The following is a 20,086-nucleotide window of genomic DNA, read 5'->3' on the forward strand; positions in this document are numbered from 1 at the left end:
AGAAGATGCAGCTTAAGTTATTAAATGTATTAAATAAAACAAGGCACTGGCTCCAGACACACGACAACATACTACAAAACTTTAATTGATATATTGTCCCACTATTTAATATTTATTAGTGCTATGAAAGGCAAACCCCTCCTCTTAAAAAAACTCCACTAAGGGGCTTACTTTAAGTTGCTTACAAGTCTATGTGAATAGATTCTGAGCCTTACAAGTCTCAATGGCATCTCCGCTAGTGACTGAAGGGGTCATTCACATGAAGGTTAAGTTTAGTAAGTGTACATCAATGGCATGAGGATGGAATTGTGTGCTATACAAAGATATAATATACAAAGATCTGTCTGTTTTCAGACAGATCTCTTACACCAGATATAGGGATGGTGACCGTGTAATAATAATGATGGGTATTTTAACTAGAATATGGATAGGATTGATGTGGTCAGTGGGTTACATAGATGTGTAAAACTCAGCTTATGAGGAACACACAATGCAAGTGTAGTAAATTGTTCCCTATTTGCACATATTATAGACGCTCTTCACAGCTGAACAGCAATACAAATGTCAGAATCCTGGCAACATATCTGAACTTACTTACTCTTGTCACCAGCTTCATCCCTATGAGTTCATCAGGCAAAAACACCAGATGCATTAATAGTAATTTATACACACTCAGAAAATCAGTTACTTTCTCTTGATACAGATATGACATTTGGATTTTATTCTAGAAACAATCCATCGGTTGTTGTTTGGCTGTGAATTTTTTAGAAGTATCCAATAATTATATTTAAAATCTGTTAGATATAAGTACCTGGCATCTCAAGAGACATCCTTTATAACACAAAGGGACTAAACAGAACTCATCACTTTGACCTCTGATCTATTCTCTGATAACTGAGCCTTTTATTGCCTTTATTGCTTAAAAAATATAATACATGTTGGGGCAAAGGCAGTGGCAGAACCTGTGGGTAGTGATCACAGGTGCAAAAATATAATTTGGGGTCACCTGCTCCACCCCAACCCAAATTCACAATATGCAACACGGCTGTGGGTGACAGCAAGAAGCAGAGGGTGGGTAACAGGTGGAGGCAGAATGTGACAGGAAAAATCCGTGGGTGACAGGAAGAGGGAGACAGGAGTAGCAGTTGGCCCCATAGTTCTCAGGGCTCCCGGGGCAACTGTACCTGCTGCAACAGTGCTAGTTCCACCTCTGGTCAAAGGAAAACAAATTATCCTTGTTTGTTTATTATAATAATTTTAGCTTCACTGCCAAGTTAGTTTAAAATGCTCCAGATGTATGTGTGATTTAAACCTACAAGATAAATTAGCCGAAAACACTTTCTACCACTATGTTGAGCTAACTACATCTTTACATTGAAACACGTTTAGATAAAACACCAGGGGTGAAATGTAATAGGATGAGAGATTCAGAAAGTGAGAGATTTGGTAAGAAATCTCCAGTTTTTTTTAAAGTGGCAATCATTGACACAGCAAAACCAGTGTGATTTTGCTGTGTCAATGATTGCCACTTTAAAAAAACTGGAGATTTCTTACCAAATCTCTCACTTTCTGAATCTCTCATCCTATTACATTTCACCCCTGGTTTATGTCACTTGAGTTTCGACTCTCACTATAAGGAAAATGCTCCCCAAGTCCTTGTATCTATCAGGACATTTCTCTTCAAGAAAAATAAATAACTTTATCTTGGCTAGGAGACATTGTTGTGTCTCTCCCTCCTCCATACCTTGGAGGAGGGAGAGACACGAGCTGTGTTCCTGAATAAAGGCTTCCCCAGATGCACAGATGGTTAATAAAATTCGTTTTGAGGAGAATATCTCCTACAACAAATATTCCAACATAAACACCTCTAACACCTAACCACTAATAGGGTCAGGGTTTGCCAGTCATCAGGCTATTATATTGTATGGTCTCCCACATAAATCATGTGCTAGTATGATACATCCTTAAGTGCACCTTAAGGTGCTTTGATTTAGAAATGTTCTTTTTCACAGCGCTCCTCCTATCTTCTCAGCAATTCCTCTAGATATAGACCTGTCGTAGTCCTTTCTTAGCAACTCATCAATTATCCCTGACACATATGGGATTATTGCAGATTCCACTTAAAAAAAAACTCTATTTCCTCCCCTCTCACTTCTCAATGGGATAAAACTGGACTCCCCTCTGGTTAGTGGTATTCCCTAGCAAATCCTGTAGTGAAAAGGGTTCATTCCTCCTTTTGCACACTTAGGAAAAAGAGCGGAGACAGCTGTGTTAAAAGGAGAGGGGGGCATGGTAAATGTGGGGAGGTGTGGTAAGCTCCCCTCTTTCGGAAATATCAAAAGTGTTTACCTCTGTGTCCTTGTGTTTCCCTCCTATATACCTAATAGATTGTAAGCTTGCAGCAGGGCCCTCTAACCTCCAAGTCTGTCTGTTACCCAGTTTGTTTTATCACTGTCTACTATTGTAAAGCGCAACGGAATCTGCTGCGCTATATAGGAAACTGTAAATAAATAATAAATATGTGCCACAAGGGAAATGACAGTGTGAGGATGGATAGGACAGTGGAGAAGGAGGCTGCAGAAGGGAGGGGATGGCTGGTATAGCCACTCCCCCCCGCACACCACACAGGGAGAGAGAGGATTGATGAATGATTATTAATTTGAGTTTGCTGACAAGACAAACACCAACTACCCAGCTAAGGATAACACCATAACAATTTGAAAAAGCAATACATGATTTTTTTGGAAAGATTGACAGAATTGTTGTCACACTATTGAGCATTTCAAATCAATATAAAAAGAGTCATTTATGATACATTGTCAGTGTTCACATTAATTTAACCAATGAATGGCAGCTTTAGTATTGAAAAGTCCACCAGGGCCGGCGCTACCCACTCAGCAGCTCCTGCAAAGCAGGGAGGCGCCATGTTGAAAAGGCGCTGTCTCCCTCCCTGCTCTGCTAAAGCTGCCTCAGCCCTCACTGTCACTGCCTCCTGCACGCCGCCTGCAGCTCCTGTCTGACAGCAGGCTGGTGGCAGTGTAAAGAGCTGCTCCCTGCACCTCGCACACACTGTCCTCCTCCTGCGACCTGCCCCCCTCTTCCTCACGGACACTTGCGCTGAGGCATGAAGCGCTGTCTGTGAATGCCTGGATGACATGTCATGTCCGGATCCGCCCCCTACTCATTGCTCCCTGCGCCTGTCAGCTGTCAATCAAATGACGAACAGGCAGCAGTGCCGCCTCCCCTTCCTTCCCTCTTCTCAATGTGCTGTGCCAGTACCACTGCCAGTCCTCAACACTCCGTCCCCTCTATCTCCTCCCCTCTTCTTCCATCTCCTCCTTCTCTCCCCTCCTTTCCCCCTCAGTCACGAGAGGGGTGTAATGGCGTCCTCAGCCTCCTGCCTGCCTACGCAGATAGAAGAGGAGGGACTGCACAATAGTTAAACAGCAAAAGAACAGTGAGTCTTTTATTATAAATGTTTATAACATATTTTTTAATAATTGTAGATTTTTTTATATTAATGTAGACCCTTTTTAAAAAATGTGCTGGGTTATGTGCCTAAAGGTGGCCATACACGCTGCAATAGCAGCGCGCAATGCAATGTGTGCTCCCGCGGGCATCGCATCGCACAGTACAAAAAGTATGTGAGGCACATACTTTTTGTACTGCTTTCGGATCGCATCGCACACACATTGCATGCATGCCGTGCGATGCGATCTAGCCCATAAGGTATGCGATTCTTGCAGCGTGTATGGGCACCTCTAGTGCCTGCAACATTTTGCGGACACAGCACTGAGATGGTGTATGCATACATGTACATGCATCCGAGATCCTCCACAGGATCGCATGTAGCATACGCTCCCACAATCGGGCTGCAGCTTGTTGCAATGGCATTGTGAAAGGGCGCAAAATTTACGGTTTGCAGGAGGGCGCCGGACACTCTAGCACCGGCCCTGAAGGCCACATTTTATTCTGTGTTGCATCATAAATAGACATGGGTACATTTACATCTATTAAAGATGGGATGTTTCCCATAGCAACCAATCAAATTCTATCTATTATCCTTGAGAAGTTGCTTGACCAAAGAATAGGAAACATGCAAAAGCGTTTTGCTCTAAGTCAATATAATCTGTTCCAGCAAGACACCTAAAGTTACACTTTTTAGTTGAAAATAATGAAACATACAGTATGAAGAAGCTCCGATCTAGTTAAAATTATGTCAGGACGTCTTAGAGTGGACATCTTAGAGTACAAGCTTGTCCTAGTGTACTGACCTGTTTTCATGGTCACAACTTTGAATATTGTGTGTTTTCACCCAAAAGTGTTTTTGGTACTTGTGTATTATAGCGGCGCCCCCGATGTACATCGTACGATGAACGCATCGCATCGCATGCCATGTACCGGATGGCATGCGATGCGACGCGATTTTGACCCCCTATACGATGAAAAATCGTATAAGCACCCTAAAGGGTGCTTTTGAGCACCCTAATGGGTGCTTACAATGTTAAATGCACCCCCACGCCACCCCCCCACTATAAACGTGAACCCGAAGCAAGGCGAGCGGCGGCGGTACGCGTCCTCCGACCTTTTCATACCCCCACTATCCACGTCGGCGTGGAGTTGAGAATAGAATAGTGTGGCCAGCGCAGCGAGCCACCGAGCCCAAAGCGTGGCAAGCGCAGTGAGCCCCGCAAGGGGACGCGGATACCTACACAGGTAAACGCGTCCCTTCGCGGGCTTCACAGGTATCCGCGTCCCCTTGCGGGGCACGCTGCGCTCGCCACGCTTCGGGCTCAGTGGCTCGCTGCGCTCGTCACACTATTCTATTCTCAACTCCACGCCAACGTGGATAGTGGGGGTATGAAAAGGTCGTAGGATGCGTACCGCCGCCCCTCGCGGGCTCGCTGCGCTCGCCACGCTTCGGGTTCGCGTTTATAGTGGGGGGGTGGCGTGGGGGTGCATTTAACATTGTAAGCACCCATTAGGGTGCTTAACATTGTATAAGCACCCATTAGGGTGCTTATACAATGTTTAATCGCATCGCATCGCATCGTATGGCATTGTATGCCATGTACAATGCCATACAATTTGAAAATTGTATGCCATCGTACACTATCGAACGAAATCGCGTTGCATCGCATACCATCGTATGCGTTATGGTATGCGATGCGATGGGCGCCGCCAAAATACACAAGTACCGTGTTTTTTATTGGAGAGGATGCTCTGTAATTGAAGTGACCAAGATAAAAAACTTGGGGCAAAAAAATCAGGGTAAATCCCTTTTGTTTGCCCTTAATAGAATAGTGCACCTCTGTGTCTTCTTATGTCCAACTCTTTACTGAATGCTATAGTAAGTTCAGTAAACAACGCATTACACTCTGTTATTTAGGTACAGTATTTTAAACACTTCTGTTTATTGTCTTTAATTATGGCAGTTTATTTTAAACATGAATTAGTCTGAAAAACAGTTTTTATTTCTTGGTCACTTTAATTACAGAGCATCCTCTCCAACAAAAAAAAAAAAAAACACTTTTGGGTGAAAACTCTCAATATTCACAGTTGTGACCATGAAAACGGGTCAGCTATCAGGGATTTTTTTCTTCCGCCTTTTTTACGTCCAGAGATAATTTTAACTAGATCGGAGTTTCTTCATACTATTTGTTATTTTCATCTAAAAAGTGTAATTTTGACTTAGAGCAGTGGTTCCCAACCCTGGTCCTCAAGTACCCCCAACAGTGCACATTTTCCAGGTCACCCAGCAGGTGCACTCATTATTCAGACACATTTTAAAAGATCCACAGGTGGAGCTAATTATGTCACTTGTGATTCTGTGTGGAGACCTGGAAAACGTGCACTGTTGGGGGTACTTGAGGACCAGGGTTGGGAACCACTGACTTAGAGCAAAACGCTTTTGCACAATTTTTGTTCTTCAGGTCAAGCCACAACTTTTCCACACTAGCCTATTTTGAATATCTCAATTTCAACTTTATATATACTGTATATATAAAAGGGCTACATGGGAAAATGACAAGGTGGATGGCACTGCTAAAAATAGAAATAAAAATAAATTGTTGATCTTTGCCAAAACATATCTATAATAATAATTGTTTTGGGCAAATGTTTTGTGGACAGAAAAAAATAAAATAGAATGCTTTTGCAATGCAGACCTGCAATGCAGACTTTTTATGTTGGAAAATTAAGCTTTTTTATGTACAGCCAAATATTACGGGAGGATGCCTTTAATTTTGTACATTCATACATTTTATTTTATTTTGGACTATACACTACATATAAGTTGAAAATGAATTTTATTTTGGTTCATAATTTTGGACATCCTTTTGAAATAGTCTGATGTTTCGAATTTGTTACAATTCCATTTATTTTGAATTTATTGTATAGTTTGTACTGAAAACTCAATGGTGCCATTAATGTTGATCAGAATGTTATATACCGTATATGATTTCTCAAATTAATGCGCTATGTGAAGCTGACATATACTAAAAGGATGACAATAAAATAGCAGGATACATTAGCGGTGAAAGTGGGTACTGTCATTTCACAGTGGAATGTTGTCTATTCAACAGCATCTCAGTAACAGTTTATGCTGTAGCCAAATATCTCATCCACTCAACCACTACTTGTCAAATAAAGTAAATGATATTATCATATAGTGGATCACATTTGTGGTATGTACAGGTTATTTTAGTTCTATTTTGTTTTCAGATGTCAATGCAAGCACAACTTTCAGTTGGTTTGGGTCTTATATAAGTTCACAGGATTTTCTCAGCAGGAATCCCAGACTTGAAGGGTGTGATTAATCAATTTTATATTGTATTTATATTATCTGACTGTAATATTCAAGTTTTACCTCACACCAAACAGGTATGCAGGGACACATGCAAATTGGAAGGTTTTGTAACTGAAGGATATGTGCATTGCTAAGCTTTCAGTCATGCTTGTGTGGTTGTGTGTGTGTGTGTGTGTGTGTGTGTGTGTGTGTGTGTGTGTATCTATCTATGGGCCTTATTTTGGTTCATTCTTTCTGACAAAATCCTTCTTAGATGGGCAAAACCATGTGCACTGCAGGTGGGGCAGATGTAACATGTGCAGAGAGAATTAGATTTGGGTGGGGTTTTACTTCAAAGTGAGATCTATATTGCAGTGTAAAAATAAAGCAGTCAGTATTTTCCCTGCACAGAAACAAAATTACTCACCCAAATCTAATTCTCTCTGCACATGTTACATCTGCCCCCCCCCCCCCTGCAGTGCACATGGTTTTGCCCATCTAAGAAGGATTTTGTCAGAAAGAATGAACCAAAATAAGGCCCTATGTAATCTCAATATATAGTATTATATTGCTGGTTTATGGGCATGCCATTGACTTACAGAAGCTTTCTATCTAACCAACTATTATTATTTTTAATGTTATTATTATTATTATTATTTATTTATATGGCACCACAAAGGTTCAACAGCACCTAACAATACATAAATGAGCAACAAAAAAACCTAAATAAAAAAGTAATTACAGTACAATGCAATTTAGGAGTATATGCTAAATAAAGACGTTCCATCAGGGGACAGGATGCTGAAGCAATTATGAAGGTGGCAGATATATATATATATATATTTGTAAAACAAATCTCCTGTGCCGCACTAATTACAATGACTAGAAATGGTCACCAGTAACACTCAGCCCCCTAATACTGGGGCTCCACAATCCAAATACACCCACAATAGTGTTACTCGGCGCCCTTACAGTATCGGGATGGTAATTCCTGTCTCTTTTTACTTTATAATATACACACAAATAACAGTTTTAAAACATAAAAGTATTTATTAAAAGAGCTTTTAAACATTTTTTTTCAAGTAAAATTCTTGTCACAGACGTGCTTTTCACCAGAATATGAGTGAAACATAAACCCAACACATTTTGTCTCGTTGTGCGACTTCATCAGGGGTATTAATGTTTTTAAACAAATCTATAAAAGTAAAACACAATGGTAAGCAATCATAAAAAAAGATAGACTAGACATATAATAAATAATGTACAAATGACTAAGATAAAAAACCTCCTATTGTTTTAGTTAATGAAAACGGGGAACAAACGAGTGAATAGATAAGGGAGACTATAGAAGACATCTACCCAAAATGGTGGTTATGATAATGGTTTAAGGGGGATGGGATATTTTACCCACTTAATTATTATCCCAGATATTATGCCTGTATTAATACAGTTATTCATATATATATATATATATATATATATATATATATATATATATATATATATACCGTATATACTCAAGTATAAGTCGACCCAAATATAAGCCGAGGCACCTAATTTTACAACAAAAAACTGGGAAAACTTATTGACTCAAGTGGGACCCTCACTCGAGTATAAGCCTAGGGGGGCTTTTTCAGCATAAAAAATGTTCTGAAAAAGTAGGCTTATACTCGAGTATATATGGTATGTCTGTAGGAAATAGATAAACAGTTTTATTTAGATAAAAGCTAAAACCACTAACACTGGACTGCTAATATTTTAACCATCTGACAATCATTTGGACTGTTTTTTCGCCATTAATATGAGGCTCACATAAGTGGATTAAAGCATATATATTTTTATTCTTTGTTCTCTTTCAGGATAATCCTGATTTTTTTATTGTGAATCCTCTTAATTACATTTGTTAATTGTTTGGTATCGGCCGGTACCTTTGTGATTGATTATTCATTTTTTTTTATATTTAATTTTTTGTCTGTATCTATATGTTATAACATAGACTGGTGTAAAACATATCCCTCAAATCCAAGCGCTCTCTTATATTTTTGCTCCTTGTTTAACATAAATGTTACCAGGCCAAAGCAGGTCCAACGGAAGTCCGGGACACCGTCAGGAACACAGCCCACGCTGCTTTCCCCAGAGAGTTTACACAGCGTGCCGGGAATCTAGGCAGGAACAGACCGCCGGAGAACGGCTTGGAAGCAGGACAGCGAGCGTCACCGTAGCCACGCCCTATAGCGTTTCGTGGAACACTTTGTCAGAGGGCGTGGCTAGCGGGTGCTCGCTGAAGGTGCATACAACCAATAGGTTCTCAGTATTCTTTGATAGGCAGGTGCACCATCTATAACCGATCGGGCTATATCTAGCTCCGATTGACAAACTCAGCATCCAATCTTATTGCACATGCCTCTCTCAATAAATCATGTTACGAGCAGTGTCATTGATATAAAGTGACTAAGTATATTTAAAAATACATTCTTTTTATAAAAAATACAGTTTAAAACAACATTTAGACGGGGAGCTTTTCTCCTTCTCTTCCCCCTTCGTCTCTGTCTCTTTTCCCCCATTTTTGGGGTGCCGGGTTTTCCCTGCGGCGTTGTTCTAAAAAACACAGATTTTCATTGGGAGTGTTGTCTCGTTGAAGTGGGGCAAATCTATTGTGGGTTATCAGAGTAGATGGACCTGGATTTTCATAGTTCCTAGGTCTCCAATTTTTATTATTTCTAGTCACTTTAACCCAATCATTACCAGATCTCTGTGCTGGACGATAAATTGGCTGGGAACATCTATCTTCCCAGCGTGTATTTCATTTTTTTGGCTGTGATTGGGCTCTATTTAGATTAAAAGGTCTAGAGGATCGGTTATCTATTTTATTTTTATTCCAAGTTCTAACTCTATTCAGGTCATAATCCTCCTTGTCCCGTTTCAATTTTTTTACTTTGACCTGAATGATATCTTGTTCTGCTTTAACAATTTTGGTGTCCAAATATTCTTTAAACTCCTGCACTTCTTTAGTGTCTTTAAGGGAAAGTTGGGGTTCTAAATTTTCAGTTTTCTTTTCTATTTCTTTCATGTTTTTCTTTTTTTCATAAATAATTAATTTCATCAGTTCCAATGAACATGTATCTAAAATTGTGTACCATTCCTTTAAAAATTGAGTGTTCTCATGACCAAAAGTGGGCTCTTTAATCAGCCTTAAACCTCGGGGACTTCTAGAGCTTTTCAAATAATTTTCTAATGTCTCAATATCCCACCATGTCCTCATTTCTTTGAGCAACAAATATTCTGCATCTTCATAGATATCTCTAGTTTCTAGACTGACACTCTCATTTATAGTATCCACCATAACATCTGAAAAAACATTTGCATGCTGTTGGGATCTCTTTTCCCTAAAATCAGCAAACCTGGACATATTTCTTATAAATGCAGCAACTGTAATACGGATAAAGATACAAATAAAAAACACAACAACAGTGCGCTCCACGCCTCCTTCCCATTGTGCCCAGGAATGATGTTAGACCCACAGTTTTTTCTTTGCCACCTGTTATAGGTTTCCATTGCTGTGGTAAATGTAAAATGTGCCAATATGGCCTTAAAGGATGTAAGGAGATTAGTGGCAAAGCAAAATGGAAAATAAACAATTTCATTAATTGTAATAGTACACATGTAATATACCTCCTTTCTTGTGCTTGTGGTGTGCGCTATGTAGGGCAAACAAAAAGGGCTCTTAAGATTAGAATTTTAGAGCATTATAGAAATATTAAAAATTAAGTGTTGAATCATAGCGTCCCCGACATTTTTTGCACTGTCAAGGGGGTGACCCACGAGGTATCAGATTTGTGGGAATAGAAATAGTGACCACAGATATTAGCGGTGGTAATAGAGAGAAATTACTTCTAAAGAGAGAATGCTTCTGGATGTACAATCTGAACACCCTTAGTCCTGAGGGGTTAAACGAAGGACTAGAAATAACAACATTTATTGGCTAATAGATCTAGAGATTTATCACCCGAACCCTGTTGATCATTTTGGAATAACTTGCTCTGCTTGAAAAAATATTTTTACAGGTCTTGTTCATTAGTCTCAATTATTGTTATATTAATTCATCAGTCCAAATTATGTTATTATGAATCTGCGTGTATCATTTAAAATTATTGCTATATTAATTTATGGATTATATGTGTGTATCATTTTAAATTATTGCTATATTAATGTATGTACCATTCTTTTATGGACAGATGTTTGACTGTCCGTTAAATCATTATAATACTGATGGTTTTCTTATATTTGTATTGTTATACAAGAGATATGTTTTAAATTGATGTACCATGTATATTTGATTGCTATGTGTATTTTTTAGGAATGTAGCAATCCTGGTGGCTTAGTGTTAACTGTGTTATAAATCTAGTTGCCACTACAAATATTTTTAAAATAGTTTCAATAAAAAACATTTCTACCTCATACCGCTAATTATAGCACTCTAGCTTCCATTCACAGTATTGTGAAGCTCAATGGTTAAAAAACAGCTGCCACCATGATTGTGATTTCAATCGCCTGTTAAATACGGTGAGAGACTGACGCTAGGCCAGCCCTCTGATGAAGTCGATGACGAAACGCGTTGGGGCGTGGCCTAGCGTCGTCTCTGACCAAGAGTTTACCTGTGGATCCCATCACCGCTGCCGCTGCAAACAGCTGAGACCACCGGCTGAGAATACCGGCTGAGTGTAACCGCTCCATCAACTGCTGTGTGGACAGCGTGTCTTTGCGATCTATCTGCGGTGTGTGTGCCGCTGTATTTGGTACGTTACCCTCACTGTGTTCACCCTTCTGTTACCCTTAATAAATCTTAATTCATGCATTATAGAGCGCTCGCTCTTCTAATTTCTTTTTATATATATATATATATATATATATATATATATATATATATATATATATAGGAGAATGGGGCAACAGGGCGGCACTCCAAGGCAGAGATTTATTCTGGTGCAGGGTCCATAATAGAAATGCAAATACACTTACCCCCCCAGGGTGAAGGAGTTCAGACCAGCACTCAATGTAGTAGTGAAGAAAAACGAGGGTTTATTTCAAGTACATCAGAAACAAACAGCAGCTGTCCCAAGGGGACATGGAGCATCCATAGCAATGAACTACAGAAACATATGTATCAAGCTTCACAAAGTGATAAAGTGGAGAGTGATAAACAACCAGCCAATCAGCTCCTACCTGTTATTTTTCAAACCCAGCCAGTAACATGACAGGTAGGAGCTGGTTGGCTGGCTGTTTATCACTCTCTATTTTATCCCTTTGTAAAGCTTGATACATCTGGCCCTTTGTCTCGGCACTTTATCACTCTCCAAGGCTTAGTACACCTCCCCTCTTGTATTTTGTATATGAAAAATGTAAAGAACTTTGAGTCCTATTGGGAAAAAATGCTACTTAGAAACATAGAGCTTGACAGCTGGTAAGAACCACTTGAATCATCAAGTTTTCCCCTTTTTAACCTTTGGGTAACCTTGACCACATTTGGGCACTTATTCTGGTTCACTCGCAAAGGCAAATACCTTATCAAATGGACAAAACCATATGCACTGCAGGTGGGGCTGATGTAACAGATTGAATTCGATTTGGGTGGGGTTTTACTTCAAAAAGCAGTCAGTATTTTCCATGCACAGAAACAAAATAACTCACCCAAATCTAACTCTCTGTGCAGTGCACATGGTTTTGTCCATTTGAGAAGGAATTTGCCTTTGCTAGTGAACCAGAATAAGGGCCTTGGCCCTTAAGGTGCATACACACTCATAGAAACTGTGCATGAAAGATATTGGTGACAGATTTCCCTTGAACATCCCAGAGTTGTTTACAAAACAGATGGTACATGTACACGAAAGATTTTTTCGACAGATGACAGATTTTCTTGAAAGATGAAAGATTTTTATGAAAGATAAACAAGTTACCGACCGTAGTAGCGCAACTTATACTGTACATAACGACCACACCAGTTGCCAACAGTAGTAGTAGTATCACAACTTATACAAAATGCTCACACCAGTTGCCAACACTAGTAGAGCTGCCTGTACATATGTCCACACCAGTTGCCAACACTAGTAGCGCTGATTATACATATGCACACACCAGTTGCTGACACTCGTAGCGCTGACTGTACATACAGTATGTCCACAACAGTTGCCGACACTAGTAGCGCTGCCTGTTCACAATGTACAAAGATGGAGCGCCTCTCAGCCAGCGCTGGGACTAGCCAGAACACCCCCGCTCGCGAGCCAGCGCTCCATCTGACTGGGACGCGCAGGTTTAGGGGGGGGGGAGTGGAAAGGTGGGATCAGGTGGCATGGAGCACCGTAATAAGGGGACGCATGCGCATCTGGTGCGCGCACGTTCCCTTCCGGCGGCTGGCAAATCCACCGCCAGCCCCTGTAAGAATGACAGCCACTTCATCTGTATATATATATATATATATATATATATATATATATATATATATATACATACACATATATACAGATGGAGTGCCCGTCATTCTTGCAGGGGCTGGCAGTAGATTCGCCAGCCGCCAGCCCCCGAAAGGGAACATGCTCCATGCTGCCTGATCCCACCTATACAGTATTTATATATATATATATTTATTTTAAATAGTACTGGTGTAAAATAAAAATACCTCTGTTATTACCTAGTTTGTGACTGGGACACTTTCTCTCTCCTGCTGGCTTCCCGGCTCCTCTAGCCAGGCTCTCCAGGCTCCAGTGTGTGACAGCACAGCTTACGCTATCTCCGCCACTGATACACACACACACACACACACACATATATACATACATATATATTTATTTATTTTCATTCCACTTCTGTTCTATACTGAGGGGGTAGAGGGGGGAAGCTGTCCCCCGGGTGCTGAGGGAGGAGAAGGGTCCCCATGGCTGCTGAGGGGGAGGGGGGGGAGGGGAAGTATCTGTCAGCCTGAGGGGGGAGCCGGAGGGGATGATGTCCGCCGCCACTGTACCCCCCCCCCGGCAGCCACGAGGTACTTGTGGCGAATGGGCAGTCAGCGGCAGGTATCCCTCTGGCACATGGCAACTAGTACTAGTTGCCATGCGCCGGAGGGACCACGGATGCTGACTGTCCATTCGCCACAGGGACTGGCTGCTGGGGGGAGATACAACAGGGGCGGTGGCGGACATCATCCCCTCCGGCTCCCCCCTCAGGCTGACCGGTACTTCCCCAATAACCAGTGCTGCACGCTGTGGACCATTTACACCGGCCTGTAAGGTCAACAAAACTTTGGGTCACCATTGGTTAAGTTGACAGGGTCATTAGGTCGACATGGGTTTTTTTAAACTGTTTTGAGCCAACATGTGCCGACAGGCAGTATTTTATGCCCTACCATCCACTAGGGCGTGGTGGGAAAATTAAAAAGTAAAGTGTGTTGAGCGTAGCAAGCCGAAGCATGGCAAGCGCAGTGAAGCATGTGAGGGGATGCGGTGGTGCGTTTAAGTGTTTATGTTGACTGTGTTGACACAAAGGTAAAATTTTAAAATTATAATAATAATTAAAAAAACAAAACTTGTTGACTTTTTCACTGTCGACCATACCCACGTCGACCTAATGACCCTGTTGACCTAATCCATGTGGACCTTATGACCCTGTCAACCTAACCTATGGCAACCTACACTTATGTCGACCTTCCAGCATGTAGACCTACACACGTCGACCTAATGGTGTAGACCAACTGATCCACACCCGTATAACCAGCCCCAGGCTCTTTGAGCCAGTGCTGGGTCCAGAAATACAGGGGACAAAATGAATAGGGGTCCCCTGTATTTCAGCAACCAGCACCAGGCTCACGGACCGGTCCAAAATCTCGGGTGACAAAGAGAGTAGGGGTCCCCCGTTATTTGGAACCAGCACCAGGCTCCAACAGCCAGTGGTGTAATGCCACAGCCGGGGGAGACTTTTTATACAAGCTCCCCCGGCCGTAACATTAACACCCTGGCTGGTCAGCCCTGCCTGGGTCCTTGGGAGAGTGGGGACACCCCCAATAAAGGTGTCCCCCCCCCCAAAGGCCTCCCCAGACAGGGTTGAAGCCTGGGGCTGTCCCCGACACCCTTTGCTGGTGGGTCCCGGGCTGATAGTTAATTAACCATTGGTGGTCAGTGGGGGTAGTTTCATATTGAAATACAGTAAAAAACGTGCTTCATGCATTGGTGGTCAGTGGGGTATAAATGGTTAAAATGCATTGGTGGCAGTGTGAAAAAACAAAAAAGTGCTTTAAACATTGGTGGACAGTGGGGGCCCTGCATACTTTACCACTGTTCTCCAGGCAGCGCTCTTCTCACAGCAGCGCGTCTTCTCCCAGCCGCATCGGCGCCTCCATCTTCAGTTCCGTCCTTTCAGTGTGATGGAGGAGGGCGGAGGGCAGGGGGCGCGGCTTCCGGCGGCAGTCTCCTCCCGGCGCATCCACACAGGCTTTCTCCAGACGAGCGGCGAACGACAGGTAAAAATTGACCTGTCTGGCATGGGCGACGGCAGCGAGTGATGACCGATCGGCGGGAACGCGCACTGTCGTTCGACGCTCGTCGGCCTGCCTGTACACACTCTTCAATTTTTTGACCAATATCGTAAGGGCCAAAATGAACGATATTGGTCATAAAAATCGTAGAGTGTGTATGCACCTTTAGTTCTTTGTAAAGACATTCATACCTAAATAAGGTTAAGGTTGTTATTATTACTATTATTATTATGATTATTATTAATAATATAAAATATTTGCATATTAATATAAAATATTGACTTGTTCTTTGATTTATTGTATTGGACAATCCAGTCATCAGATTCTATTAAATGGAAAACATTATTCTTTATTGTAGTTAACATGGACTAGCGTCCATGTTCTTCACTTTACAGCTTTGTGACATGGCCAGATCCATAAAGGATAATGCAAGCAGCAGTTTACAGTAGGTAGCATCTACTCTGTGTGCTTCCAATATCTGACTATAACATATTGCTATTGCATTAAGCTGCTCATAATTGCTAATGCAAAAACAGAGCTTGAAAGAGAGATGTATATTGTTCATCAAGAAAATGTTTGCTTAGTGAAAATATATCACATACTGTATTAATACATTTAGTTTAACAAAATGTTGCAATGTTTTCTGTGGTCTATGGCAACTGATAGCAATAACTTTACATCATTTGAAAGCCTCATTCTTTATTTTACCATACATTTTGAATGACTGCTGTATCATTGTGTCATCATTATATACTGTACATGCTTTGTTTGCTACATTTAATAATAGAGAAATGCACTCTGGAACAACTTGGACGTCATCCATTATTATTACAAATTTAGAACAATGATGGGTTTATCTGTGGACGGGCAGAATTAAGTACTGGGATCAGAAAACTTTTTCTCAAAAAACATAATAAAGTCAAGTTGAATTCCAGAAAGCGTATAAATCCAGGCATCTGTTTTCAGGAATTGGTTACACCTAACAGGATAATCTCCTTATTGCAATTGATGGCACATTTTGTCAGTCTATGAAGTGCTTGTGAAAAGTGCCAGACAGCCAGATCTTTGGTTAGGATGCATTGCAGGTAGTAATGAATAATGGACCTTATTCTGGTTGATTTGCAAGGCTGTGAATTTGCAGCCTTGACAGTCGACCAGACGGCACCCTGCGAACGCTGGGTGCCACCGCCCCGCACGTTGTGTACTGCGAATGGATTTTTAAATAAACATCCATTCGCAGGCTGTGGGGGAACACCCACATCATTCAATACTCGCTGGCCATCGAATGATGTGGAAGGCACATGCACATATAAGGTTACTCTGAGGTAAACTTAGATGTGCTCGGGCATTCGGAAGGAAGTAGGTGGGCAGCTGACATCTGGTGATGTCAGTTGCCCACCCCCATCTCCCACATTACCAGGCGATTTCCATGGGAACGGTCATGAAACACTGGGCATTCCCATGGTGCGTTTATCCGCCTCTGCCCCATGCCCCCCATCCACAATGTTAGGTGCGTGCACCCAGCGAACAGTCTGTGTGCCATGGCCGCATGCACCCGGTGTATGCACATGCGCAGAAATGCGGCTGCGCATATGCCCACCATCGGTCCCCGTACAAACGGACCAGAATAACCCCCAATGTGTGTGGTCCTAATACTGTTCATCACAATGCTTTCACAAATATGCCAGTAATTGAATACCAGGTTTGATCAATTTAAACTTTCTCTTTACCATCTCTTCCGATGATTGGTATGCATTAAACTGATAGTCGGAGCAATACATTTATGTAGTTTCTGTCTGTTACTGCTGCTTATCTGAGTCACTTTATTAAGCTTACAAAGTATTTTAAAACTTGAATGTACTCATTGTGAACATTATGTCTAGAGATTGGGTAAATTAAAATCCACTGGCATATATTGTGGAGAACACTAGAATCGTCTTTTGACCTTAGAAAAAGACATAAACATAAAGAATCTCCCCAAACTATTAAATCACTCTCCTTAGATGATGAATGGAGCAAAAGTTGGAGATCCTGCAGATACAGTATGGCAGATATCTGCACTAGCAATGTTATCAAATATACCATTTTGTCAATGGCTCCCAGTGCTACTGATGTCACCACCATGAATAATGATAGCAGCCACAATGCCTTTGTAGGAAGTGCTTAAATTTGCTAATGAACACGTTACCAACTTTTCCCAGGACCGTTCTGTGACTCTCCTGCAGTGTTGTGGCGAATTAGTGTCCATGCACATCTGGGAGTGATTTCTAGGCACAAAAGTTCAGCAAAGACTGCAAGTAACTTTTGTCGCATTTATTATGGCGCGTCCTTATTGTAAAGTACTGCCAGAGACAAATGTACTGCGGTATACACCATGGTAAATAGAGTATATCTATGCTTGGAGCTCCAGGAGAAGATTAATTCTAGGAAATAAATGGATTATGTTGACACTCCAGAAGAATCTGTCTGTACCTCGGCACTGACACCAATGTCCAAAGTGATGTAAAAGTACAGTATTAATAGCTAAATTAATACTGTGATGCTGTGATGCATTCTTGTACTGTGTTAGGCTTATCATGCCCCCCCCCCCCCCCCCCTTATATTTTTAGTTTTTTTCTGAAACGTATTGTTATTAAAGGTCTGCACACGGTGCGATTCTCTTTTTATTCAATCCCAATTTGATCGGGATAAAATCGCACAGCAAGCAAAACACATTAGATTGTTACTATATATTACAGGTTTGTACCGATAGTCTTACTTGCACAGTCTATTTTTCTCTGCGATTGAAAAACTCATGTTGACCTTTTGACTGTTGGCCTTGCCTATGTCAACCATAAGCTTATGTTGACCTTTTGTGTCGAACTAAGGTATGTCAACCTTTTTTTTGGTGTCAATCTACTCAATGCTGACCATTAGTGGTCGACCTAGTGACTGTCGATCTAGACATTGTCTATAATCTATACTATAGCCACCTGCTTCATCTGATACTCTGCCCCCATTATACCCCTTTCTCACTGCAGCTCTTAACCGGTATATTGCCGATTTTCTAGCCTTTTAAAATGGTTAGAGCTGCAAGGTGAAAGCACCAGTCTGCATTTACCGGTTACAAATAAGTCCTACACAGTTCAGAGATTTTTTTCATGTAGTTTGAATGGCTCTGAACCGGTATATAGGACTCAGGCAGTAGCTACGAGAGCGAGAGTGCAGTGCATATATAATGAGCCGCTCATTACATATGGGCATATGTAACGAGTGCAGTGCATATGAATGAGTCATGCATTACATATGCGCATATGTAATGAGTGCAGTGCATATGTAATGAGCCGATTAATGTGCATATGTAATAATCGACTCATTACATATGCACTGCGCTCATTACATATGTGCATATGTAATGAGCGGCTCATTACATATGCACTGCAATCTCATAGCTACTGTCTGTCTTGCTTTTACACTGCAAACCTGCTTGAGACCCAGTATTTATGTGCGTTGTGAAAGGGGTTTAAAACGGTAATATACCGTTTTAAATACCGTTTCAAAATACCGGGTCTCAAACGTTTAGGCAAGGTGAAAGCAGGATTACTAATGGTTTCGGAAGCATTTTTCTGAAAGTCAAAGAAGCTTTTATTCATCTCCTAAGAAAGGGCCTTATTTTGGTTCACTCTTTCTGACAAAATCCTTCTTAGATGGACAAAACCATGTGCACTGCAGGGGGGCAAATGTAAAATGTGCAGAGAGAATTAGATTTGGGTGAGTTATTTTGTTTCTGTGCAGGATAAATACAGACTGCTTTATTTTTACACTGCAATATAGATCTCACTTTGAAGTAAAACCCCACCCAAATCTAACTCTCTCTGCACAAGTAACATGTGCCCCTCTGCAGTGCACATGGTTTTGTCCATCTAAGAAGGATTTTGTCAGAAAGAGTGAACCAAAATAAGGCCCAAAGTGAATGATGTAACTAAATTCAAACAACCCTCTAAAGATGTCTAAGGGAAGTTAACTATTATAAAAATGATAAATACTAAGCATACTAACAAAAAAAGTGAAATATAGCTATAATGTTAAACAAAGCTTAAATCTAACTAAACATTACATAACCATCACCTCCCACACCCACAGAAAAAAATCATGATTCACTGGTAGAATTATTTAGTTGCAATTATTTTTCAAAATTCACAATTTTTTAAGCCAAATCAGGGTGAATCAGGAAAAATCTGGCCAGATCTTTATAAACTCAATTGATATATGTGACCCCAATTATGTGTACATAACAAAAAAAAAAAAGACATCATGGGCCAAATGAAATAGGGTGTGGTAATCGGCAATTATTTACATGGCAAAATCAACCTGTTTTTTTAGTGTAATTGATTGCTGTTTAAATTAAATGGGAAAACTGTCCCAAAATCTCTCCCTTTCTGCAATTTAACAGAACAGCGATAAGGTCTCAATAACCCCCAATGTCACCATAGAGTGCGGCATGATTTAGGCCATGTTAGTGTAAATGGAGAATAGCCACACAAATCACACATTAAGAAGCAAATCCCCTCCCCTAAAATGATCTGGGTTTGAATTAAAAAATGTATATACTCTTATTAGTTTTGCATTTGTATATTCATCATAGTGTTATATCTTGTTTTCTTTTTTACCCAACATGAAGCCATTTTTCATACATCAGGGCTGGTTATTACAATTACCTGTGTTCCTCCCCCGTCACACCATGATTTGCAGTGCAATAGAGTTAATGAGACAGAAAGCAAGCCAAGTTCTGTACACAT

This window comes from Crinia signifera, chromosome 3 (assembly GCF_055691185.1).
Source record: "Crinia signifera chromosome 3, ASM5569118v1, whole genome shotgun sequence".
Classification (NCBI taxonomy): Eukaryota; Metazoa; Chordata; class Amphibia; order Anura; family Myobatrachidae; genus Crinia; species Crinia signifera.